Below are 26,191 nucleotides of genomic sequence, written 5' to 3' on the forward strand. Positions count from 1 at the left end.
ACTCCCCTCGCTACCCAGAAGGCCAGTGGAGGACCGCAATTACCATAAAGCGCCTCGCACTCCGCGCAGCCAAAGCTGTCAAACCCCGGCGGCAGCCGCCGCTGCCTCCTCTCGCCACCAGCGCTGCGCTCTCCCGCTAGCGCGTCCCTTCCGAGACCCAGCAGAGCCTGGCGAGTGCGCGTCGGCGCCCACCCTCGCCCTGGGTCGCCCTTTCCTCCGGGAGGAGCCCTTGCCCATTCTGGTGTCCAGAGCTACCTGAAAACCCCACGCCGGGCCCCAGTGGCCGTTCCGCCCGAACTCCGCACCCGAGTTCCCCGGACGTTTCAATTGTGTGGGAATTGTTTGGATACGCGAGGGGGTGGGCAGCCAGTGGGGCACAAGGAAGCGGGGGTGGGGGCGGTAGGGGAGCGGAGATCCTCCAGAATGTCTCTCGGTTCGCGGGCATTTCATAGTCTGCACCTCAGATGGTTGGAGGCTCCGTCCTGGCCCCTCACCCCAGCCTCGGGAGATTATCTCCCGCGTTTTATTTTCCTTGGCAGGGAGCAACTTTTGGCTTACACCGTTCGCCCCATAAATTTCCACTCGGTAACGTCGTGCTGATCGGTGCTCGGCGGCGGCGTACAGCCTGCGCCCGCAGCAGTTCAATTCAATTGACACGTATTGAGCTTCTCCAGCGCACCCGGCGCGGCGCTGGCCGCGGGGGGGAGGGCGGGGGCCGGCGGGCGGGAGGGGGAGGCGGAGAGGAGAGGTTCCGGCCTCCCCGGAGCGCAGAGCCTCTAGGGCGAGCCGTGAAGCCCCAGTTCGTGAAGCTGGCGGGAAGGGGTGGGAGTGGGGGAGGGGTGTTCCGGCCTAGCCGCACCCAGACCGCGGGCCCGGACCTCGCGGCAAAAGGTGATCCTACTGGGCCCTTCGCTAGAGTCTTTTTATGCTGGGGGTGGGGGAAGTCTCTTTCTGCCTAAGGACAAGATGGTGCAGGCTCGATGAGAACATCAATCCGAAATGGAGGTAGCTTGTAAATCCACACGGAAAGTTTTAAAATATCCTGGAGTGTCTCCATGCCAAAAATAATCAAAAGCATCTCAAGTTGATTACGAAGTCAAGGTCAAGGCCAAAATCAGCTCTAGCTAGCAGATCCCTTTTACAAATTAGACTTAATACTGACTGCGGGACTGGTGTTAGGTGCGATGTTATTTGTGCTGTTTTAGTTCTCGGTACATAGTTATAAAAAGAGCCCTTTTCAAAGCAGAAGTGAAACATCTCTACCGTTTGAAACCCGAAACTTCGGGCAGAATTAAATCTTCATGCTCCAGAGCTGCTTATAACAACTGATGTAAAAGACAGGCAGGCAAGTGCCCCCGAGAACAGTGCCCAGCCCTGCTGGGCCGCCGCCACTTCCAGGACTCGCGCCTGCATAATGGAATGCACGCCTTTTTCTTCCCAGTCTTTCTGGAGGTGGATGTCTCTGAAAGCTAACCCACACATTTTTTTAATCTCCGGTAACAAGCAGAAAGACACCTGGACTATTATGCTGTAAAGCTATTTTTTATAAAGACATTTTAGGGCCAGACATTAAAAGTTATTAGACTGAACGCATGCGAGTTACAGACACAGCTGGAGAAAAGGCCTCTGGTTGTGTGTTGTAGCAACATTTCTTTTTGAAGCGACTCCTTTTATTCAAAACAAGTCTAAAATAACCGGGAAGGCTGAAGTTGGGTATTTGTGGGGAAACTCTCTGAACGTGGTTTCAGGCGAGGAGGCCGCTGTGCCACTGTGGGCCGCGCAGGAGAGCTGGCCTGGGCGAGTGTGGAGCCATGCCAGGCCCTTCCGGCTCGGTTAGGCCGCCGCCGAGACCCTGGCACGGTGCCCGGCCACCTTCTCTCCCCTTCCCATGCCTCCCCAACTCTCCCCCCAGGCACAGGCTTTTCCCGGAGTTAAGAGTCGCATGTAACCGTCCAGAACTTTTGGAAAATCCAGGAACTAAGTGAGACACGGAGCCTGCTGCCTCTGAGTCCTGTGGCCTCCTGGGGCTGCTGACAAAGGGGCCTGTTTGTCTAACTTTAAAAGTCCTAGAGTTAAAATGAATTGCGGGGGGGGGGGGGGGGGGGAGGTGCGGTGCTGTAAATGTGAGGGGGCCTCGATGCTGGAGACAAACAGGCCAGTACATTTGCCTTTGACGTAATCTGCAGCGTTCAACCCCCCCCCCCCCCACACACACACACTGTTTTAAGGAGCCGGGCCTCCATGGTATCCCCGTGCGGGCTGGTGGGATTAAAGGGTTTCGTTTCCATCTCTGAGGGATACATTTTCCAACTCTGTGGGATTTTAAAAATATCTTATTAAGGGAGTCCTAAGAGGCATGAGTGTGTGTGTGGGGAGGGTGGTTCGTGACTCACTGGGAATTAAAATGTGAGATTTTCCGGAGGTGCTCTAAGGCAGGGGAGGGGTAGGGAGTTTACACCTATTGGCCCGGTTAGTTGGAATTGTTCCAGGGAGGAGGAGAAGAAAGCTCATGAGGGGCAGTCCCATCCTGAGTCCCCATTCAGGAGGGGACTCTGAGAGCTGGGGACACCTCGGAGCCTATGAAGCGTTTGGGCAGCTAGGGCCTTTCTGGGCTCCCTCCTCCCCTGCCCTCCCACGAGTCCCCCGGGAGCTGACCTGGGGGTCAGGCCGCTATACCCAGCACTCAGCAAGGGGAGGATTTCAATGAAAGCAGAGGAGGCGGCGGAGAGAGCCAGTGAGTGAGTGCAAAGGAGAGGAGGCAGCACAGGCAGTGGAGAAATAAAGAAACAGGAGAGGTGCAAGGCTACCCCTCTCCCACCCACCTAGACCTCAGGCTCTCAGGCACTCTTCTCCTGCACATTCTATCCAAGCTCTGCAATCAGGCAAGCAGGCTGGAGCCTCAGGGAACAGGCCTGGAGCCCGGCCACCCTTTTCCGCCCAGACTGACTGTGCAAGACCTGTCAGAGCCTCTTCCACACCTTCAACCACCGCCCAGGCCTAGGGGAAAGGCCATTCCTCCCATGGTGAGGTCCTTACCTGGTATTTCGTGGACCCTGGGGTTCCAGCATGGTGGGTGCGGCTCATTTGTAACAAACGTGTAGGATCTAAATCATAAAGCTCTGTAGACCCCTGATGACACTCTTCAGAGGCTGTCCTCACATTTATGACACTGGTTATGGGGATAGGTGGGATTTGGGTGGTCACGGGCGATGTATTTTTACCTTACAGGGTGTGAGCTGGCCTATTAATGTTAAACGTTTTAAATAACACACAAACACCCATACTAACTGGTTGCTTTGTGCAAAGAACTCTGGGCTACCCAGTGGCACTGAAAAGATTCACTAGCCTGCCCCCTCCAAGCACAGGGCATCCTCCGTTCCAGGGATTTCAGTTATGAAGAAACATCTAAAGGGAGCTGCTTTCCATGGGAGAAGACTGCTAGACTGAGAGGTCGCTAGGTTGAAGAGGGCTGTTCTTTCAGCCCAGCCTTTGAGGGGTTATTGGGCGTTTGGGGGAGCAGGGTCCAAGAGGCAGGCAGAAAGTGATAGTACCCACTGCCTCTTGGAGATCACACCGAGCGGCTCGCTGGGTAGATGGGTGTCAGCCTGATGAACATAAATAAGGGTGGCTTCAGGGAGGCCCTGTCTTGCGCTCCACCTGCCCCCCCCCCTTAAGAGCCCTCGAAGCACAGCGAAGGCCGGATGCTCCTGGCGATAAACCCGGACGCCACGTCCCACCCTGGCTGCTTATTTAGCAAGGCGCCTTTGGCTCATATTCTACAGTGAGTGGGAGCCCCGGGGAAGGGGACGGAGAACCACCAACGGCTTGCTTGCGGAACCAGCAGGCTGGCTTTCCAACCCCAGCCATTTTGTATCCTGCCTCCCTCCTCCCCCCCCCGGGGGACCCCTGCGGAAACCCATCACCCTGAGCCCGAGCCCCTTCGCAGGCACCACCCGGGGCCTGGAGGGATCTGGAAGGCTCCACTAGCCTCTCTCTCAGGGAAGAAGGGGACTACGGCCCAGCAGATGGAAATGCGGAGCTGATCTCTCTAAAAACCTCTGAGGCCCTCGCAAAGTCGGGCGCAGAGGTGAGTGGCGGGAGGTGGTTGCCTCGGGAAGGTCAGCCAGGAGCAAAGCTTGGGGGCAGTGCGAGGCTGGGGATTCCATAGGGCCGAATCCACGGCACTTTTTCACCCGCTCCCATTCCCCCTCTGGCCCACTCTGCTCTGCCTTCACTCCTAGGGCCCCCCTCCCCATCCCTGCGACCCCAGTGCGTTTGCAGCCGCGCAGCCCCTGGCCGCGAGTGCGGGGGGGGGGGGGGGGGGGGAGGGGGCGCAGGGTGGTTTGTGTTGCGAGGCCTGACAGAACCTTCTGTGTGCGGCGGAGGGAGGAGGCTAATGCATAATGCACAGCGCCTGGAAGCCCGGCCATTAGCGGCCTGTCGGTGACACAGACAAACGACTGAGAGAGAGGGAGGAGATCCAGCTCGCTCCGGAGTTTAAATATACCAGCGTGGAGGGGAAACGCCATGATTTAAAAGTGTGTGTTTGCAGACACTCGCATATATTTTAATGATTTCCAGCAGGCCAGGCGTCCCAGCCTTGCATCCCCCTCCCCAAAAGGGGGATGTGTATGGGGAGGAGGAACCAGGGCAGAGTGAGAGGCCCCAACCCGAGACCCATCGGCAGCTTTGAGACACGAAGGGAAGGAGAGGTTGGTCAACGCAGCACGGAGAAAGCAAGGCCTAGGGAAGGTGCACGATCCAAGGCCATCTCCAGATTTTTTTTTTTTTTTTTTTTTTTTTTTTTTTTTTTTTTTTTTTTAATCTGGCCATGAAGCCTTCCATCCCGGACTGGACCCTCTACGTTGTACTAGAAAGGCCCGGGAAGAAGACTAGATCCGGCCACCCTTGTTTCCCCCCAGGCGCCCCCATTTTTGAATCTTCCTTTTCCACTGACAATCCAGAGACCTCCTTCCTCCCGGTTTAACACACCAGTGTTTTTTAGCAATTAAGGCGAGAAGGGGGTGGGGATAAAGATAAGCCAATTTTTTTTTTCCGCCATGCAAGTGTGAAAGATAAGATAACGCTAAGCTGGGGCAAAGCGGCCGCTTACAACCTCCCCTCAGCGATTTTGATCGGTCACTTCTTATCTCGCAAAAATGCTCCTTTCGAAAACTGCATCAAAAAAAAGAAAAAGGCCGAAGGAAAGCATTTTCATTTGGAAGTGACATTTAAAACCCACCTCCTGTACACCAGCAACCACCCCTTTACCCATCCTTGGGGCTCCCCAGGAAAAGTCGCACCTCTACTACAGGGATTCAGTCTTTCTCGTGTGTGTGTGTGTGTGTGTGTGTGTGTGTGTGTGTGTGCGCGCGCGCGCGCGGGTGCGGGGAGGGGCAGGATTACTAAGGTAATTAGGCTGAATAAAACCAAGGATGCGTTATGAGGATTTATCTTGCATCCAACCTCAAGCTCGCAGCCGGGTTTTCTTCTCTTAGTTACTGTCCAGTGTTTGCGTTTCACCATCGCGCTCGCGTGTTGAAACTAAACAGGTAGTTATATTTGGGAGGGTCATATAACTATGTCAACACGAAGTGGTTGTTAATGCGAAATAATAAGAAACTCTGCTGGGCTTTGCAGGCCCCTGTAAAGGAAGGAAAAGGCATCATGCGCCCCAGAAACCCGAGAACTCTCGACCGAACCGGACTCTCGGGGAGTTTTGTAAAACCCTCCTCCTCCCCCCGCACAAATACATCACGCAGGGGTTTCCGGAAGACTTTGTATTTGTTTAGGGAGGTTTCGGTATTGAACTCCAGGCCCGCAGGGCGGCCGGTAAACTCCCCCCAGCCCGGCCGCTGGCTCCAGATCGCAAACATCAAGGCGGGCGCCCCAGACCGAGTTGATGAGCCTCTGTGTCCACCTCCGGCTTAGAGCTCCGAGGTTCCCACCACCTCACTCCCCCCCCCACCCCGCCCCCATCCCGGGTTCGCACCTCGGCGCTGGGCGCACACCGAGTCCGCCCCCTCCGGCCCAGGCTGCACGACCTAAAGCCCGGGGCCAGCCGCGGCCGGATTGTCCCCCGGGGAGCCGAAACCGCCGAGCGGGGAAACCCCTCCTCTCGCCCTTCCCCGAAAAGCCTGGCCGCGGCGTAGGCGCCGAGCGAGCGGGCATCCGCTGACAGCCGGGCCTCACGTAAGGCCCACACGCGTCCCATTAGTCAGCCTGAGTTCCCCTCGGGCGAGCCGTCTGGCGCGGCCCCAAGGCCGGGCGCGGGCGGGGAGGGGTGCGGGGCCGCTGCGAGCGGGGAACGGGGCGGGGGCGCGGGCTCTGCGGGACCCGGCCGAGCTCGGTTCCGCGTTCCTGGGCCCGCGGGTAAGCTGAGCCGCCGGGGCAGGCCGCTCCCTGGCTGGCGCCGAGGCGCCGAGCTGCGCTTCACGTGCCCGCCATATCAGCGGCCGCGGCGGCGGCGAGGAGAGGGGGCAGGGAGGCGCGCCGCAGCTCCCGCGGGGTCTCCAGCCCCCGCCTCCCCCTGCGCGCTGGGGGCTGGGCCGGGACCACCCCGCAGCCCCCGTCCCCGCGCAAGCCGAGAGCGGCGCTGCCAGACACCGAGAGGCTCCTAGGGCGCCGCTCCGAAAGCGGCGCGGAGGCAGCAGCCAGGGGAGGGTGCTCCTCGCGGCCGCCCCGGGAACTTCCCAGCCGCCCCGCCGCCGCTGCCGCCGCCGACGCCGCCGCAGTCACCGGGACCGGAAGCCCTCGCGCCGCCCCGAGCGGCCTCTGCCGGCCCCCAGGGTTGTTCCAGACGAGAGCTGGCCGCGCGTCACCCTCCATCCCTCCTGGCCCCAGGCGGCCGCCCTCGCCCTGGGACATCCCCAGTTAAGCCCGGAGGACCCTTCTCGCGGTCCAGTGAGATCTCCTTCTGTGACCGCCATAAGAGCCCCACTACCACCCACCCACCCTCCCCGGCCCGGCCCCAGTCCCAGCCCCGCAGCTGGGACGGGAGGGGCGCGGAGCCGCCACTCCGGCCGGGCGGGAACACCTGCTCCCGGGGCCCTGCAGCTGGGCGCGTGATGCCGGGAGAGGCTGCCTACTGTTGTGTGCAGGGATCGCGGAGGAGAACACGGGGCTCCGAAGCTCTGGGCCAGGCGCAGCCGCGTCTCGGCCGCCCCCGTCTCCCACCCCTTCTGTGCGATCAAGCTCGAAGCCTGGGGACTCGGGTCTCCTAGGGATCGAAGGGCCGCCACCCCTCGGATCCGACTTCTGGCCTTAAGAGGTCGTTCGCAAGACAGATGGGGCAAAACCTGTTTTGGGAGCCTTCCCGGTGACCACCCCCGCTCTCCAAACCAGACACACTCATCTCCCCTCGGCCTCGATTCTAGCCTCCGGCGGGGGACGAGAGTAGGTCATGGCGGCACCGGCAACTACCCCCCACCCTCCACGAAGGGGCTGTTCTGGGGTTCGGACTTTGCCACTCTGCGTGGGGAGGGCCGATGGACCCTCCGCATCTTCTCCGTGCCCCGAGGAGATCGGGCGGCAGAGATGACCTGCGCTGCTCGCCCTGCCTCACCTCCCCCCCCCCATCCCCCGTCCCGCCCTCCCCAGCGCTCCTGGCCCAGGGCCCGGCCGGGGAAGGCGTTGTTTTGCCAGCGGGGGCCGAGCGAGTGCGCAGAGAAAAGCCTCCCTGCTCTAATGAGAGTGCACACAGCGCTGCAGCGAGGAGGATGATTACCCGGCGGGCGGGGGGGCGCAGGCCCGGGCCGCGGGCGGCGTGTGCGGCGGCCCCGCGGGCCCGGAGTCCCCGCCTGTCTGGCTGCTAATCGCACGCTTTCTGCTGTTACGGAGGCAGGCGGGAGCCGGCGGCCGAGCCCAGCGCCGGCGACTCGGCGGGTGACACGGAAACATGGCGCAGCGCCCCTCCCCCGCCCGCCCTCCCCGCGCTCCCGCCTCCCGCCTCGCACTTCCTCCCGCCCGCGCGGCTTTTGCAGTTCTAATGCTCTGCTGTCGGCCCGGCACCATTACGCTAGCAGCCGCTTCTCGGCGGCCCCGCGCGTCTCTTTCCCCTTTGTTTTCCGGGTCTATAGAAAACGTTTGCTTTTGTCCCGAGCTCTCGTTAAACCAAACTTGTGGTGGCAACGGAAGGCGGTGCGGGCGGGGAGGGACCCGGGGATTTTGGCAGCAGCCGACCAGAGCGTGGTGGAAACTTCTCTCGCTGGGTTCCCCGCCACCCCGCCTTCCCCCCCCCCTCCCCTCACACACACAGGCCAGCCGGCCTGCCGAAGCTTCCCCCTTCTCCCCCGAGAGGCCTCAGCGCTCCAGGAAGGAGGTCTGGGCCAGAGGGACTGTGGCCAGGGGTGAAGAGCCCAGGGAGCGTGCCTGTGAGCCCCGAGTAGTTTGGGGGCACTCGGTAACCTCGATCTTTGCAGCCCTGACTAGCCTCTCCCTCCCTTTGGTCATTCGGGGCTTTGTATCAGCCGATGGAGAAGGAAGGGGAGGGAAGAGAAGAAAGTGGTTTGTGTGTGTGGCTTTTATATTAAGGGTTTGTTGGAATCTCTCACCCCCAACAGCACAGCATCCTTTATAGGATCTAGGGCGAGAAGGGGGGAGGGGGGGAGACGACGTGGGCTCCACGGGAGAAAGGGTCAGAAACCTAGGCCTGGGAGCTGGATCCTAATCTACTGGCTGGCTCGGCTACACCGCCCGAATGAAGGGTGGGGCGACCCTGCAGAGTCGGGGACGGGAGGGCCAGGTCCCTGAATCCAGGAAACGCCAGACGTCCCTCCCCTGGGCGAGAGCGCAGGTCCCCCCCTGGCGCGCTCCCCAGACCAACGCGCACGCCTTGGCTCTCCGCACCGGAGCTGCTCAGGCGGCAATTTTTTAAGCCTGCAATTAAGCGAGGCGTCGCCGTGTCCTCTGCTAGTGTCGATCCTGTCAGTCGCACATGGCCTTGGTGCTCCGGTCCGAGGCCCCGCGATTAGTCACAGGCTCGCTTCGCTCCTTCCCTAATCCGCCTCTGCAGGCAGCCTGGGGACGCGGCCGACTTGGCGGCGCTGGCAGGGAGCCATCGCGCGCGGGGCGGGCCGCCTGGCCAGTACCAGCCCCGCTGCGCCGGAGCCGGCGCGGGCCCCAGGGTGCGGGCTTGGGACTCCCTCCCCCTTCACAGCCCCCAGGCTGGGGCGGCGGCGCCCCTCCTCCTCTCGCCCCACTCCCGGGCCTGCGAGATCTATTTGTGTGGTGTCATTTGCATAAAAATAGGACAAGTGTTTCAGTGCGTTCGAACGCGGGAGGCGAAATCCTTATTGATGTGTCTGTGTGGAGCCCTCGGTTGTCGGAGCGGTTTGATTTAGGGTGTTTGTGTTGCCTTCTGCGAGAAATGAGAGGAAATCCTGCGCAACGCCTTCGGCGGCCGAGGCCCCCCAGAGCATCATCCCCCTCTGCGCGGCCCAGAACAGTCCACCGCCTGGACCCCAGCGCTCCGAGTCCACAGCGAGCAGGTTGAGGGCCAGGCGGGCGGCCCATTATGACTCATAAAACCGGGCGGCCTAATCACCAGCTGCCAACCCGTTTACGTGTGGCGCTTCCCAATGCTCCCTTCGCCCGGCCCGGGCCTCCAGCGGGCTCGCCCGGGACACGGCTAGAGCCGCTCGGTTGGGGCTAATCAAGTGGCCGCTCGGTCCCGTCGGCAGCGCGGCTTCCCCTCCCAGGCGACCCCCGCTCTCCGGCCTTTGCGCTGCTCGCCAGCAACTCCTCAGCCTGGACAAATAGCTGGGAGGGCGCCGGCCTCGCGGAGCCAGTAAATCAATCATTAACTCCCCGGTGAGGCCTGGCCAGCGGAGACAGGGAGCAGCGGCCAGAACCGAGTGTGCGGGGCGAGCGCAAGGCCCCCACCCCGGGTTGGGACCCGTCCGCGCCAGCGGACAGGGTGCGTGAAGACGGGTCCCCCCGGCGGCCTGTCGATCCCCTCCAGAAGCCTCCGCCTGCCGGGCCTCTGAAGCCCGCACCTTGCCTCGCCAGGCAGGTCGGGTTACTGTGCGGCCCCAGGGCGGGCTTGAACATTAACGAGGCGCCCGGGGCCTCGCGGCCTGGTCTCCCCAGGAGAGCCTGCCGCGCTTGGGCAAGCTCTTCAGATCCGGTTGGGCTCCTCCATACTCGGGCTTGCCAAACCAAACTGCTCGCCCCCGTGTAGACCAGCCTCCCTGCGGCGCCCTCCCCACGGAGCCCAACGTGGGACGGCACGCAGGGGGTTAAAAGCTCCGATTCGCCCTGGCTCCTTGGCGGCGCTGAGGAAACGCTGATCAAAGTGCTTACGGGGAAGGAAACACACGCGCACTCGGGCTTAGGTCGAAGAAGGCCGACTGGAGAGACGGCTCGGAGCCGCCTGCCTCGACCCGCTTCCCACACTCTCGGGAACGCAGTGACGGCGGCGGCGGCGCTGGCCCGCGCGATTCTCCTGGCGGAGCTCGGCGCGGCGGGGCCGGGAGGGCGGCGGCGGCGGCGGCGGCGGGGAGGGGGGGGGGCGAGGGGGCGGGAGGCGAGCCCGGGCTGCGCGCCAAGGGGCCCGGAGCCGCAGATTAGTCACCGCTCGGCTCGGCACTCACGGGTGCGCCCGAGAACCGGGAGGGCAGGCGTCGGCCCCGCTCAGCCGGGCTCCCGGGGCCTCGGCGCCACGGCGCGGGTGCCCCCGCCTCCACCCCCCGCGCACGCCCGGCGCGGCTGGATGGACTCTCGGGGGCTGGCGCTGCCGAGATCCACTTGTCAGTTCAAGGGCAGGACAGAAACTCTGCAAGCGGAGTCTTGCGAACAGGAAATTTCTCATTGACAAGGTGCCGCCCCTCCCCCACGCCCGGCTTCAAAACAAAACAAAAACCCAGTGCGAGCGGCCGACTCGGCCCGCCGCGGCCTGCACCCCCCTGCCGCCTCGGCGACCCCCGCGTCTCGGCCCCCGCCCGGAAGGCGGAGAGCTCGCCGAGCCCCGGGCCCCGAGCGCGGGAGGCGGCCGACAAACAGGCCCGGCGGGCAGCTTCGGCTCGGGCCCCGCCGAGGGCGCCCAGCGGCCACCCTCCGGGACCCGGGCAGGGTCGGGCGGGGGCGCTGAGCCCGGGAGCCTCCGCGCCTTCTCGGGTTATGAACCCGGCGGAGCGGTTCTGCGGGGCTGGAGACCGGCGGGTCAGCGGCTCCCCGAGGGCGTGGGGGGCGGGGAGGCGGCGCGGCGCCGGAGACTGGGCGAATCCCGCGGCGGGGACCCGGGAGGGCTGCGAGCCCGGCCTGGCAAAGTTCCTGTTCAAACTCCTTGTTTAGAAACTCCAGCGGCGCTGCGGGAGGAGGGGGGGAGCCAGAACGCGCGGAGCGTGCGGGGGCGACGGGCCCCCGCCGTTCACTCCCAGGGAGGGGGGGGTCCCGCCTCCCCCCTCCCTCCCCGCCCGAATGGGAAATCTGTCTGGAGGGCGAGGATGGCCGGGTCCCTGGGCCCATTCTTTTGTGTGTGCCCCTCTCTTTCCAGCACACACTAAAGGAAATTTCTAAACCCGTGTCATTTATTGAATTCAGCCAGGAGAGGAAGCCTTTTTAGGGACCCTGATATTCAGGGTAATTTCGTATTTGACACATGTAAATACTTAGTACTCTCAGGTAAGGTCAAATTATTTATCATCTTAATTTATATTTCAATAGGCCTACAATTTGGAGGCGCGAAATGCCTCCTTATGAATCATTATGGTCTATTAGGGGAAGTAATGTATAAACAGCACTATTTGGGAGGGAATCACTTATGTTGACATTTAAATGGCTCTTCAATAGTTAAAAAAAAAAAAGACATTCGAGTGCCTTTGATTAAATATACAATTTACAAGACCATCAGCAAAGCCATCAGGAATATAAATTCTTCTTGGGATTTTTATTTATTTATTTCTGATTTTTTTTTTTTAAAGCCTTCCAGGGCATGCGTGTCCTTTAATCCCTATGGGAAAAATCGACAACTTTCCCGCAAAATATCATTCTCCTCTCCCCAGCTAATGTCTTATCAGGAGTCCAGCACCCACTGGAAAGGTGAGCACCCTCCACTGGGAACTTTGTAGATCTTTGTACCTTTGTGAAACATAGTAGCCTCCCTGCTGGAGTGGATCCTTCCTGAAGGCCTGGGTCCGACCATCCATCCGTCCTGGTGTTCCCACAGCACCCAGCACAGGGCCTGATACCATTTAAAGGTCATCCTCCTACACCTGCTAAAATATCACAGCAGATGCTCTTCCAGACTGCCCCTCCCCCATCCCGGTGCAGCATTTATTGAATTACTCTGTTGTATTCATTCCCTCGCAACATCTCCTATCTTCAGAATGCCCTTCCCTGACCCCACATCTCCTTCCCCGGCTCCCTATTTATCTGTCCCCTTGCACAGCTGTACTTCTTGCAAGAGGTGTCTATAGCCATGGGGGCATTTCTGTTTCCTTACGTCGGGTGCACTCTAAAGATTGGCTAGTTTTGAAGTTATTCTATGATTTGGGGAAAATTGTAGTAGGTTTGTTTGCAACAGCATAAGATTAGAAAACCTAGATGTCCAGTAATGGCCTTGATGGTGCATGCATAGGACAAAATATCCTGAAATTAAAAAAAAAAAAAAAAGGATCAAATAGTCCGTGGCTATTAAAAAAATGAAGATCTGCTCTGTGGACTGATACAGAGTGACGCCTAAGGTCTACTGTTAAGAGAAAACATTGGGTGCAGAAGGAAGTGGTGTATATTGTACGTTACACTTTGGGTATGTTACAGTTTGTGTAAAAACAAAGTAGGGGAGAATATCGACACATATTTCTATGTGCATGAAACATCTTCAACACCGCTGGGGTACACATTACACAAACTGCTTTGTACCTTACCTATGAAACTTATCACTACATCTTAACCGATCATTTTCTTTTTAAAATTTTTCATTTCAGTTTGCTTATTTTGAGAGTGTGCCGTGAGAGGGTGGGGGAGGGGCAGAGAGCGAGGAAGAGGGAGAGAATCCCAAGGAGGCTCCACGCTGTCAGCACAGAGCTGGATGCTGGGCTTGATCCCATGAACTGCGAGATCATGACCTGAGCAGAACCCAAGAGTCAGACGCTAAACCGACTGAGCCCCCCAGGCGCTCCCAGATCATTTTCCACCAGCACAGGGAGATGGGCCTTGTCTGTGCAAGGTTTGTGGAATTTCACTGTATACAGGTCCATCACTGGTCACATTCTTCAACCCACACCTCCAGCCTCCCTGGCCATTCTGCAGAGAGCGCTGAAGATCACTGGCCACTTCTTTGTTGCCAGGCGTGGGGGTGTGTGTGCATTTTTCCACTCCTTTTTTTGGCCTTGGAATCAGCGCCCCTGACCACACCCCTTCGAACTGCTCTCGGCTTCCCAGATGCCATAAACACATGGTTTTCATCCTACCTCTGAGCCTCTTTCTAGGTTCCACTCTATGCTCTACTAGTCACTTTCTGCCTGCATTCCGCTCCTCCCCTCCCCTCCCCAATCTCATCCAGGCTGATGAATCCTACATTTCCCGTCCCCCCATTCCACACCCCTATATCAAGCTTCGGACCTGACATCTCACCTTGGCAATCTATGCCCAGTGTAATCATGACAACAGCTAACGTTTGCATAATGCAAGCAGTGCCTTCTGAGCGCTTTATGCAAATTCACTATTAATCCTTACCCACGTTTTACAGGTGAGAAAACTGAGACAGGTTACAGAACATTCCCAAGGTCACTCAGAGAATGGTGGAGACAGGACTCAAACCCAGGCAGTTCTAGCTCCAGAGGCCATGCTCCTAGCCATTCTGCCTCACTGTGTCCTAGCACGCCTAGAAGTGAACTGTTAAAATCACGGATTAATCGACAAATATTTGGGGGTGTTTACGAACCGCCAGGCCGTGTGACAGGTGCTGGGGAAATAGTGGTAAAGCAGGACACACTGTCCCTTAAAAAGGGAATGACCCCTTTGCTTGGGACCTGCCCTTTTGTCCCCACTCCCTTCCCTATTGCAGAAAATGTCTCAGCCACTCAAGTAGTTAAAGCAGAATCCTGGGGGACGGGCGGTCATTCTTGACCTATCTCCTTCCTCTACCTTGTGATCTTCCACTGACAGGGCTAACTGTTTCTCTCTCCAAATGTCCCGTCCGAGAAGCCTACTTCCCATTCTCCCGCATCCACCTTAGGCCAGGCCACCATATTCCTGTAACCAAGGATTGTTATTCCAGCCGGTCTCTGTGCTGCCACTCTGAGCCCCCCTCCGGCCCATCCTCCACAAGACGGTATTGAGCCAACGCTCTCTCTCATGGCCGGAGAAGAAACCAAGTTTAAGACAGCAAGACAATTGTGGGTGTGTGCTAAAAGGAAAAGGCGGGAGCCTGGGCTTGCACGGAGTGCCGCTGTAGTTCTCGTGTGGCTTGAGGCTGAGGAATTTAAGAAAGGGAAAGATGAAGCCCCACGGAAGCATGGGATGCACGTATACAGGTCTTCATCAGAGAAGCCAAGGTTTCTGGGTGTGCCCATTGGGGGGCAGGCCTGAACATCCCCAGTATCCTTGCTAAGTGCCACAGAGTATCATCCCCAGATTAGTGAGGGACAGCCAGGAGCAAGCCAGAAACCCAGAGCCGAAACCAGAACCTCCTTAGAGTAACTTGCCTATTGCCAACCATTTGGTCCTTACTTAGTGGCAAAAGGTTGTGACTTTCTTTCTTTCTTTCTTTCTTTCTTTCTTTCTTTCTTTCTTTCTATATATATTCTTTTATGTTTATTTCTGAGAGAGAGAGAGCATGAGCAGGGGAGGGGCAGGGAGAGAGAGACACAGAATCCGAAGCAGGCTCCAGGTTCTGAGCTGTCAGCACACAGCCCGACGTGGGGCTCGAATTCACCAACTGCGAGATCATGACCTGAGCCGAAGTCGGAGGCTTCACCGACTGAGCCACCAAGGCGCCCTGCCGCTGTCTTTCTTTTCGAGACCCTCCGAAACCTTAAGAGTGGGGTTCTGCTCACACTTGACCTTAAGCAATTGGAGTTCTTCCCTCAATTCCATGCCATTTGACTTCTTCTTTTTTTTTTTTTTTTGAGGGGGGGTGCAAGTAAGTGATGGGCAGAGAGAGAAAAAGAGAGAGAGTCCCATGAGGGGCAGAGAGAGAGAGAGAGAGAGAGAGAAGCGGGGCTCATGTTCACCCGAAGCGGGGCTAGAGCTCACTCGACATGGGGCTCGAACTCACGAACCGTGAGATCATGACCTGAGCCGAAGTCAGATGCTTAACGGCTGAGCCACCCGGGCACCCCATGCCATCTGACTTCTAACAGTAACTGTGCCATTACAATGCCTTTGGTAGCACAGCAAAGTCCTTTTTGACCATGAATGATTCCTATGTGATAAAAATAGCTACTGCTTATTGAGGGCCTTTGCTCTTTTCAGTTACTTTATTAGGTACATTTCCAATGTTTGTTTATGTACCTCCCATAAGCCCCCCAAACAACCTATGGCTTAGGTATTACTATTCACATTTTATAGTTGGAAACTGAAGCTCTTACAATTGCCCTCCAAAAAAGGCAAGGGGCAATAGTGGTGGGGGCGCCTGGGTGGCTCAGTCTTTTGAGCATCCAACTCTTGATTTTGGCTCAGGTCATGATCCTAGGGTCGTGGCATTGAGCCCCAGATCAGGCTCTGTACTGGGTGTGGAAGCTGCTTGGGATTCTCTCTCTCTCTCCCTCTCTGTGCCCCTTCCCTGCTCAAGATTTCTCTGTCTCTCAAAACCAAACAACCAACCAAACAAACAAACAAACAAAAACCATAGCTGGGGCGCCTGGGTGGCTCAGTCGGTTGACCGACTTCGGCTCAGGTCACAATCTCACAGTTCGTGAGTTCGAGCCCCACGTCGGGCTCTGTGCTGACAGCTCAGAGCCTAGAGCCTGCTTTGAATTCTGTGTCTCCCTCTCTCTCTCTCTACCCCTCCCCCGATCACCTCTGTGTGTGTGTGTGTCTCTCTCTGTGAGTCTCTCAAAAATAAATAAACATTAAAAAAAAAAAAAAACCGCACAGTTAATCTAGCCGAGTTGTCTACAGAGATTCTACCTGACTCCCAATCTGGACTCTTTCCAATGAAGTATATTGTCTGCCTTCTACACACAGGCACGGTTCCCCCAAATCTTAAACTATTTCTGGGATCAGATCCTACATAGCTCCTCTAATCATGTCCTTCTGTGGTCATCTTGGCAACTCACCAAGTGCAGTAAATATCACCAAAGGAGTTTGTTTCTTTCTGGGATCAGCAAGTCTCCATTGTGTCGATTGATCTGTTGCATACACCATGGGAACCTAAAAGTTTATCATCTGAATGAAGAGTTGCCTCCTTCCCAGGTAAGCTCGGAAAAAGTGTGGGACCAAGTTCAAGGGAAGGCCTCCCTCCCCAGCACAAGTCTATTCTCTGGCTGTTTGGAAGGTTTCTGTACTCCACCGATACTAAATTATGGCTCAGCGTTTGGCAAGATTATAAACCACCTCGTCCTTTCATACCTCTGGGCAATGTTTTGGGTTTTTTTCCTGCTTTGAGCTTTGGTAAACATTGCTCGGCTCTTACCACGGGTAGAGCTAGAGCAGGGAACATATGATATGGAAAGAATCCCCCGCACAACCCTTCTGAAGCTGGACAGCTTTTGAGACCTGCAGAGAAGAGGGTCACTGGCTGTTGTCGGCTCTTAGAAAAACAATAGCTAAGGGGGCGCCAGGGTCAGTTGAGCGTCCGACTTCGGCTCAGGTCATGATCTCGCGGTTCGTGGGTTCGAGACCCGCGTCGGGCTTTGTGCTGACAGGTCAGAGCCTGGAGCCAGTTTGGGATTCTCTGTCTCCCTCTCTCTGCCCCTCCCCCATTCACGCTCTCTCTCTGTCTCTCTCTCAAAAATTAGTAAACATTAAAAAATAATAACAAGTTGGGGCGCTTGGGTGGCTCAGTCAGTTAAGCGTCTGACTTCAGGTCAGGTCACGATCTCGCGGTTTGTGGGTTCGAGCCCCGCGTCGGGCTCTGTGCTGACAGCTCAGAGCCTGGAGCCTGCTTCGGATTCTGTCTCTCTCTCTCTCTGCCCCTCCCTGCTCACGTTCGTCTCTCTCTGTCTCAAAAATAAATAAAACATTTTTTAAAAATTTTAAAAAATAACAACAAGAAAAGAAAAGAGAAACAATAGCTAGGATTTATTAAGGGCTTAGTGTCTGCCAGGCACAGTTCTAAACACTTTATATGCATTCGGAATGTCATTTCATCGAGAAAACTACCCTATAATAAAGGTGCCATTATCCCCATTTCACAGATGAGGAAACTGAGGCTTTATAGGATAATTACCTACTGCGCTTGCCTGGACACTCATTGCCCCATTCCTAGAGCCCAAACTTTTATCCACGTGGTCTCTCGAACTTTCCAGGCCCCTGTGGTCAGCTTCATGACTCTGCCAATTCCACAGGTTCATCATAATTGGGTGCTTTATTCAGATCCGGAGAAAGTGGCCTTCCCGGCATCCTGGCATGCAAACGATGTCCCCTGAGGCCACGACGACGGCAGTGAATTTGTCCCGCGGGTCCCTCCGAGGGGCCTCTTCACTTCTGGAGCTTTCCAAGATGAGGCCTGTTCAGGGCGAGCGGAAGCTCCTGTATGATCCCCAAGACAGAGTGTGGTAATCCCTGCCCCGCTCCTTGACAAAGCCCTCCGGTCAGTCCATGGGGTGCCCTCGCCGGTTCAGTGCCAGTGGCTGCGCGGGGACCTTTCTGACCTGCTTGCTGGCACAGGGAGCATGGAGGAGGGAAGATCAATCTCCAAGCTAATTTAGGTTCTGTCTTTCCTCGAACCAGCCTCTGTCCTCTGCTCTGGGTCTGACGACTATGATTAATGCACCACCAAGGATTTGCTCTCCTCAGCTTCTTCCTTGCTTTGGGGTTGATTTTACAGCCGTTGCCAGAGTTTCTCCTCCGAAGAGAGTAAATACTCCGAGACTGGAGCAGAGCCCTCGGCGTTACTCAGAAAGAATCGCGGGCGGCAGGTGGCACCGGGCCATTTCTGGAGTAGGTGACGTGACTGTTTAGGGTTCAGTGCTAACCCACTACGTCCACCGATGGAAGCTCATCTTTTCATTATTCGGAAAGCACCAAGGAGAAGGATCGCAGGGAAGGCAACTGATAGGATCACACAGTCTATTCCTCATTCGTAATTACATATTATTATTTTTTGCCCTACTTTGTTCCGATAATGATTTAAGGATGCTTCCAAAGATACACAAACCACAGCAAAGATAAATAGAAGTGGGACATGAATTGTAATGTCATGCCTGCTCACATCTTTGCCCCGGTCCACAAAATAGAACTTAATTCATGACGTCTTTCAAAAATGAGGTAATTCGGCTCTTTTGGTGGCAACACTAGGTTCTTTGTAAAGTGTGGGGGGGGGGGCGGTACACTGGAGCGGAAACAACCATGGTGGGGACAAGAGAGCCACGCACCCTCTCTGGATTTTGGATCCTGGAATTCTGAACTGTCTCTGTCAATCTCTGGGACTCTCTCCTCCCTCTCGCCTACCCCTGCCATCATGCAGGTAGAAGCCAGCACTGCCCATCTGGCAGGAAGCCCCTTAGGAATGAAACACACTTCCTCTCTCTCTCTCTCTCTCTCTCTCTCACCCACGTGTGTTTGCGCGTGTGCGCGCGCGCGCACACACACACACACACACACAGACACAATGAAAAATCTTCACAGAGGCTGGGACAATGAAACTACAATTGCTTATTTGTGCAAAACATTCATGTGGTCCTCCCCCACCCCCACCCCAAATCTCCACGGGCCCTCTACTGCCTCTACTAAGGATTCTCCAAGATTTCCTCGAAGGATTCCACAGACCAGAGAGATTTCGGGAGGCTGGGCAAAGCCAATCTAAGGTGTCTGAAGTCGGCGCATGTAGGGGCTACCATGGAGGGAGACTTCTGTGGGGCAGGGAACATTCTGCATTTTGATCTGGATGCTGGCTACACGGCTGTGTTCAGCTTGTAAAAATTCATCAAACTCTACCCTGAGCAACTTATACACTTTTCTGTCTGGGCGCTGCACCTCAATAAAATGTGAACAACAACAACAACAACAACAACAAAAAAAACATTAAAGAAAAACACAGAAGCAAACCGGGGAAGAATAAGGCTTGGCCTGAGCTCTGTGCCGGAGACCTGGCTGCAGGAGGGGGGTGGGGCTGCTCTGGGGGGAGTGGGGGTGTGAGGGGAGGGCAGTGAGGTTGTCCTAGAGACAGCCAGGAAGCACAGGGTAAAATCACGTGAACAGAAGCAAACTTTCAGGCGGAAAGCAGGCAGCATTGGCCGAGGGCCCGGCCCCCACCCGGGTTGAGGAGGCACGGCGCGGCTTCGCGGCGGCCCTGCCCGTGGCCCAGGACTCCAGAGTGAGAGCGGAAAGCAGGCAGCGTTGGCCGAGGGCCAGGCCCCCACCCTGCCTTTCCTCCTATCTTCCCCTGCAGCCTGTACAGGGGGTAGTGACAAGTCCTGCTTCTTTTCGCTGGTCACCTGGTCATTACATGCTGTTATGCATGAACTGCAGTCCAGGAACCTGGGAGTCACCTTTGACCATGAAACGTTTATGGAACGGATCCAAACCCGTGGCTTTGCAGATGCAGAAACGGAGGGCCGGAGGAAGGCCAGTGTATGTATCCTGGGCTCCACGGCAGACCGCCAGCTGCTCGGCCACAGATCCGCCCCTCTGGCTGTGGGCAGCCAGGGTGGGCTCTCTCCTTTGCACCTGTAGCCTCCGGCCCCCTCGGTGTGGTTGTCCTTGCATTTATCTGAAACATCTAGTGAGTCCCGTGTGATAGGTAAATGTCCTCCCTCCTCGGATTATATATTCCTTGAGGGCAGGAAGGACCTATTGGTTTTTTTGTTTGTTTGTTTGGTTTGCTTTGCTGGATTTTTTTTTTTTTTCTCCTGTATTCTTTACTTCCGCGTCTGCAGACTTGTAACTGAGGGACTGCAGGAGCACCGGAGGCCCAGGAACATCCTACCTCCCAAGCCCGGAGGGCCACGGAAGCCACTGGGCATTAACTGGCCTGTGGTCAGATCTGTGGCTGGATATTCTTAGCAGCTTTTGTCCGCTGGTCCCAAGAATTTCAACTTCCCTGTCACCAGGGCTCAGATGCCTCCCCACCAGGGCAGAGAGGTTTTCCATTCCCAAGCAGGCAGCTCAGAGTACAGACTTCAGCAGTCACACTTAGCCTGTTGCTACCCACTGCTGCCCCAAGCCTGACTGACCAGCTGACCTTCCTTTTAGAGGTTTCAAGACATCCCCTGGGGGTCAAACAGCGACTTAAAAAAAATGGGGCACAGGGATCAGAAATCCCCCATTTTCTACCTTTCCCGGAATCCCTGGGTGAATTCCTCTCCTGGATGAACATGCTTCTCCCGCTTTCAACGAGATGTCATACTCGGCCTGCCACCGAGCTGCGTCTGCAGTAGTGGGGTGGGGACGGGGGTTGAGAAAGGGTCTCGGGGCCCTTCCACCAGAGCATGGTGGGCGGGGAAGGGCTGCGTAGGGTCAGTAGGGACGCCACAGTCACTTGAGCATGTTTTGGGGTGACGCCTCCGGCACGTTCGCCATCAGCTCATAACGGTGTTTCACAGACAGAACTAAAGTCCTCTGCCCTGCAGGCCTGGAGCTCTGGCAACCGGTGTTGGCCTCGTCGGCCTTTTCTGCTGGGCTGTCACCATCGCCGTGTCTCTGAGCTGCACTGGGCACATCAGAGCTGCAAATAATCGGGCGCTTGAGCTCCCCCAACTCCACGCCCTTTCTTCCCCACGTTCTCATTTCTGTCGGCACGGCTGCACCTATAGCTGTGTCTTAACTTTCCTTCATTTATCCTGCTCTGGAAGGGCAGGGGCACAGTCTGGGAAGAGATATCGGCTGGGGCACAGGATAGCTCCCTGGGGTGTGTGTGTGTGTATGTGTGTGTGTGTGTGAAGAGGTTCAGGGGGGAGCAGAAATGCTTCCTCTCTCCCTGCACCGCCATCCCACCAAGGCCTGGCAGGTGCACATCAGGTCAATGTCAAAACCCCGCATCTTCAGAAGGTGTTACATGGTGAGGGAGGGCAGATGTGGAACGCATTCAAGTAAGGGGCAGGGGCCTCGGAGGGGAGGCGTGACACCTGGGTGGCTCAGTCGGTTGAGCCGCTGGGTTCTGCTCAGGTCATGGTCTGAGCCCCGCCTTGGGGCTTCCTGCTGTCAGTGCAGAGCCTGCTTCAGGATCTTTTGTCCCTGTCTCTCTCTGCCCCTCCCCCCCTCTCAAAAATAAACAAACATTAAAAGAACCTTCTGGATTCCCATTGGGCTCTGCGACTTTGGGATTTTGAGCTACGGGCCCAAGGGAACCGTGAAGATTCTGACATCAATCCTAGTCTACAAACGCCTATAAGTCAGGTGCTACGGGAAGGACTCCACACGCTCTCTAGGGAGAATGCCCTGGAAAAGACATTCCAGGGCCCCTGAGGGAGGCGGCAGGTCAGACTGAAGGTGGAGGGGTATGTGGGGGGGGGGGGGGCGTGGGGGTGACAAAGGCTGCCGGGGCCAGCCCGGCTCGTCCGGTTCCGCGAGGCTGCCCACACAGTCCACTCATGGGAAGATTGGTGACAAGGGCTGGTGAGGTCCCTGCAGCCTGCTGTGCGCTCGGCAGTCAGGTGTGAGGGCAGCCACCCTGGGGAAGGCGTGTGACTGCTGGGGACAGTGAGCCGGATGGTTTAGGGCCTAGAGTGGAAGTTTTTCCTCACTAACCTCACGATGCAAAGGTAATAAAATACTAATACTAGCAGCTGGCAGGTGTGAGCCTTTACCAGGGTTGGGGACTCCATAATCTCCCATAGTAGATTAAACATGGCCACAACTTCTCCGTAGCTCCGTAGCTCCTCCCACCAAGGGGTTGGGTTACGGGCTGAATTCCGACCCCCCCCTTCCCCCCCCAAGACAGTCCACATATGCTGAAGTCCTACCCCTAGTACCTCAGAATGTGATTGTATTTGAAATTAGGGGAAATTATATTAAAATGTGCAAGCCCAGAGAGGCCTCAGAGGCCAACCTGGGCCTACACCTTGATTTTGGACTTCCGGCTTCCAGAACTGCAAGGCAGTACGTTTCTGTTGTTTAAGCCACTCAACAGGCGGTACTTTGTCATGATGGCCCAGGCGAACCGAGACAGAGTGGAATCTGCGTCCCTTCCCCCCAGAACCTGGGCTGGCCTGGACACTTGTTCTGGCCAACGGGACGCAGCAGAAGTGATGCCGTGTGACTCCTGGAGGCAAGGCCTGAGGCGACGTTGCTGCCAGCAATCTGCTTTCCCCCCCTTTGGGCCGTTCTGAAAATGCCTCGGCAGGAAGCCGGTGTCCCGTAGGGAAGGGTGTGGGGTGACAGGGAGGAGAGCCACTTTTCACCCCAGCTGGGAGCTGGCACCAGCTGCCAGGCTGTGTGCGAGGCCAGCTCGTGCCTCCCCTTGCCGTCTTCCAGCTGACCCCATCTACGTGGGTGAGGGAACTGCCCAACACCCAGGAAGGATACATTGTTGTCATCAGCCACTACAGTTTTCGGATACTTTGTTACGCAGCAATAACCAATCGATACATCTCATTGAGACATATGGTGCACTGGGCGCCTGGGTGACTCAGTGGGTTGGGCATCTGACTCCTGACTTCAGCTCAGGTCATGATCTCACCGTTTGTGAGTGCGAGCCCCACATTGGGCTCTGCGCTGCCAGTGCAGAGCCTGCTTGGGATCTTCTCTCTCCCTCTCTCTCTCTCTCTGCCCCTCACCTCCCCCCCCCCCCGCGTGCGCACGCACCCACTGTCTCTCAAAATAAGTTAACATTAAAGAAAAAAAAAGAAACATAGTGTAGAAAGGTTTCCATTCAAAAGTGTTAGCGGAAGGTATGTTTTCGTGTATACTGGGCCAAGCTCTCAAGGAAATGGGGAAAACCTTCGTCCAGAACTGTTTCTTCCCTTAGAGTTTCCCAGCTACCTCCGGGTTGCCCGGGCCCTGCATCTGTACCCGCTGTTTCCAGTTCTGGGGCGTAGCACGGGGTATGTCGCAGGAAGAAAGGGAGGCAGGGCGCACTCTCCCCGAATCATGAAGGGAGAGGAGGACCTCCGTCCTATGCCAGTCAAATCCCTGAATGTTGACGAATCAAACACCGTCTGGACACACAGCCATAGAACCACTATGAAAATAGCCACCGTTTATTAAACCTCTACTAAGTATCAGGGGCTTACTTGATGCATGCCCTTATTTAATCCTCATGGAACAAGTCACTAGTCGGGGCGCCTGGGGGGCTCAGTCCGTTAAGCATCCAACTTCGGCTCAGGTCACAGTCTCGTGGTTTGTGGGTTTGAGCCCTGCATCAGGCTCTGCCCCGGTGAGGCAGAGCCTGCTTGGGACTCTCTCCCCCTCTCTCTCTGCCCCTTCCCCACTTATTTGCTCTCTCTCTCTTTCTCTGTCTCCCTCTCTCCCAAAATAAATACGTAAGGTGAAAAAAGCCACCAGTCGCAATCATTATCCTTCTTTGTGGACGAGGAAACAGACTCAGCGAGGGTGAGTAGCTCTCCCGAGGTCACAAAGCGGCTGGGCCTGCCCTCCCAAACGGATGGTCTTTCCCCTCCCTCAAGGTTTGCCGCTGAAGGAGAAGGGGGATTTTGGCCCCGTGAGTTAAGAATGGGAGGAGCTGGTCGTCTCATGGGGTAGGGAGGGGCAGGCCTCAGTGGCGGGGCTGGGGCCCGGCCACGTAGGTAAGGTAAGGGCAGAACCCCGGGTGGAGCTGCCCGCCCAGAAATGCCTCAGGGAGGTGAACCAGTCTAGAGGGAAGGAAGGAGGAGCTGAGAGGCCTTGGGGAGGTGGGGGTAGGGATGGGGGCGGAAACTCCCCTACGGTCCTCACCTTGGAGCAGGAACAATGAACAACAAACGGGGGGGGGGGGTCCGGGCTCTAGACAGAACCCACCCACGGAGCCCACAGCCCCTCCATCACCCGCCCCCGGGCCTCCTGCTGGCTTCTCCATCTCAATGACCCCACCCTCCCTTCCGACCCGTCCCTTCTTCCCAGGCTCCTGCTTATGCAAATCCCTACCTGAAGCCCAAACCGACACAGGGCTGACGGTGCCTGGCCTGCGCTCACCTGCGCCCCCACGTTTCATCCTCAAGCCAAGGTAGGCACCTCGTTGCCCCCGTCTTACAGACGGGGCCCCGGAGGCCCGAAGCTGTGAGCCAAGGGGAAGCCCACAGTGTGGCCCAGCCTACTTACTCGGTGCAGGAGTCCCCTCCCGGCGTCCTCAGTTCTCCGGTGTGTACTTGTCAGCCTGTGCTCCCCAGCCACCATCATGGAAGCCTGTGGACTACGTGTCACCCTCAGCTCAGCGCCTGGAGCAGCTCCGACCCCCACCCCCCTCCTCGCCCCCTCCCTGCTCTGAACAACAGTTGTCCGGTGTGAGGCTAGTGGCGGTGATGGGGGAGGTGAAAGAGCCCGAGAAACCGAAGCAGGAAGATCAGACAGGCCAGCTTCCTCACACTGCCAAACACGGGCTCCAGTGCCTTTTTCCAGAACAAGAGTGTGAGGCAGAGGGGTAAGTGGGACCCTTCCTCAGAGACAGCTCTCAACCACCCCCTTCCCAAATGACAGCAGATTGCGGCATACACGTGATGACTCTCCTCCTCTGTCCTGCCTCCCCAGTATACCCTACTGGGCAAATCCTACCCACCCTGGCATCAACTGGAACCCAGCCCCCCTTTTAATGCTGCTGTACCCTGAGGCACCCTGGAATGCAGCTCTAGAAAGCAGTCTATCCCCCACCTCCCTCTGGGAGCCCAGGAGCTGGCCCGAATGGTCTCCCGCTGACTTCCTCAGCTCCCAGACTCTCTCCAGACCCGGGGTAAAAAAAAAAAAAAAAAAAAAAAAAAAGCAAAGGCAGAGGTGCCTGGGCGGCTAGGTTGGTTAAGCGCGTCCAACTTAACTCTTGATTTCGGCTCAGGTCATGATCTCACAGTTCGTGAGTTCGAGCCCCACACGGGGCTCCTCCCATGTCGGATGTCAGTGCAGAGCCCGCTTGGGATCCTGTCTCCCTCTCTCTCTGCCCCTCCCCCACTTGCAATCTCTCTCTCTCTCTCTCTCTGTCTCTCAAAAATAAATAAGCAACTTTTAAAAATTCAAAAAAAAAAAAAACAACAATCTAGAAACAACAACAACAAAAAGCAAAGCCAGAGAAGGACGCATTCTTGAACATGACGTACAACCATGCCCACAAAAGCTACTCTTCAGCTGCCACTCAACTCACCATCCCAACACAGGTGAGCCTCCTGAGGGCCCCACACCAGGGTGTCTGTCCTGAAGACATTGTGATCTCAGTCAGCGTTCCCATTTGGAGCTCAAGAAGCTTCTAGTGGAGTCCAGGCACAGGGGCAGAGCGGACTCTGGGGTCATATGGAACCATGGGACACCTTGCACAGCCAGCAACTCTCACCGGGGAATCAGAAAGTGCTCCATTGCTGCCCTGTAACAACTATCCAAAGGGACCATAAGTGACTAGAAACCAGGAAAGACTGTCCCTTTACCCCATCCCTACGGCCCCGTAAATAGGAACGACTGTGACTGAAAACCTGGCACCCGGCACTGACTTTGACCTGTGAGCTCCCGGGCCTCAAATTCCAAGGGGAATCCACAAAGAGATCACCTCATTCAGTCTTTAAAAGAACCCATGAGGGGCGCCTGGGTGGCTCAGTCATTTGAGTTTCCGACTTCGGCTCAGGTCATGATCTCGCGGTCTGTGAGTTCGAGCCCCACATCGGGCTCTGTGCTGACAGCTCGGAGCCTGGAGCCTGCTTCGAATTCTATGTCTCCCTCTCTCTCTACTCCTCTCCCGCTCATGCTCTGTCTATCAAAAATAAATAAACATTAAAAAAAAATAAAAAAAAAATAAAAGAACCCATGAGACCCTGTGGTGGTTTCAAACATGACTGCAGGTTACTCCCACCAAGAGGTGGGGTCGATGCCCCCACTCCGAGAAATCTGGGTGGGCTCGTGACTGCTTGGAACGCACCAGAAGTGATGCCATGAGACTTCTAAGGCTAGCTCAGAAAAAGGCTGCGCGGCTTCTTCCTGGATCTTTCGGGGCACCCATTCTGGGAGAAGTCACAAA

Source organism: Panthera tigris, chromosome X (genome assembly GCF_018350195.1).
Source record: "Panthera tigris isolate Pti1 chromosome X, P.tigris_Pti1_mat1.1, whole genome shotgun sequence".
In the NCBI taxonomy this organism is placed as follows: Eukaryota; Metazoa; Chordata; class Mammalia; order Carnivora; family Felidae; genus Panthera; species Panthera tigris.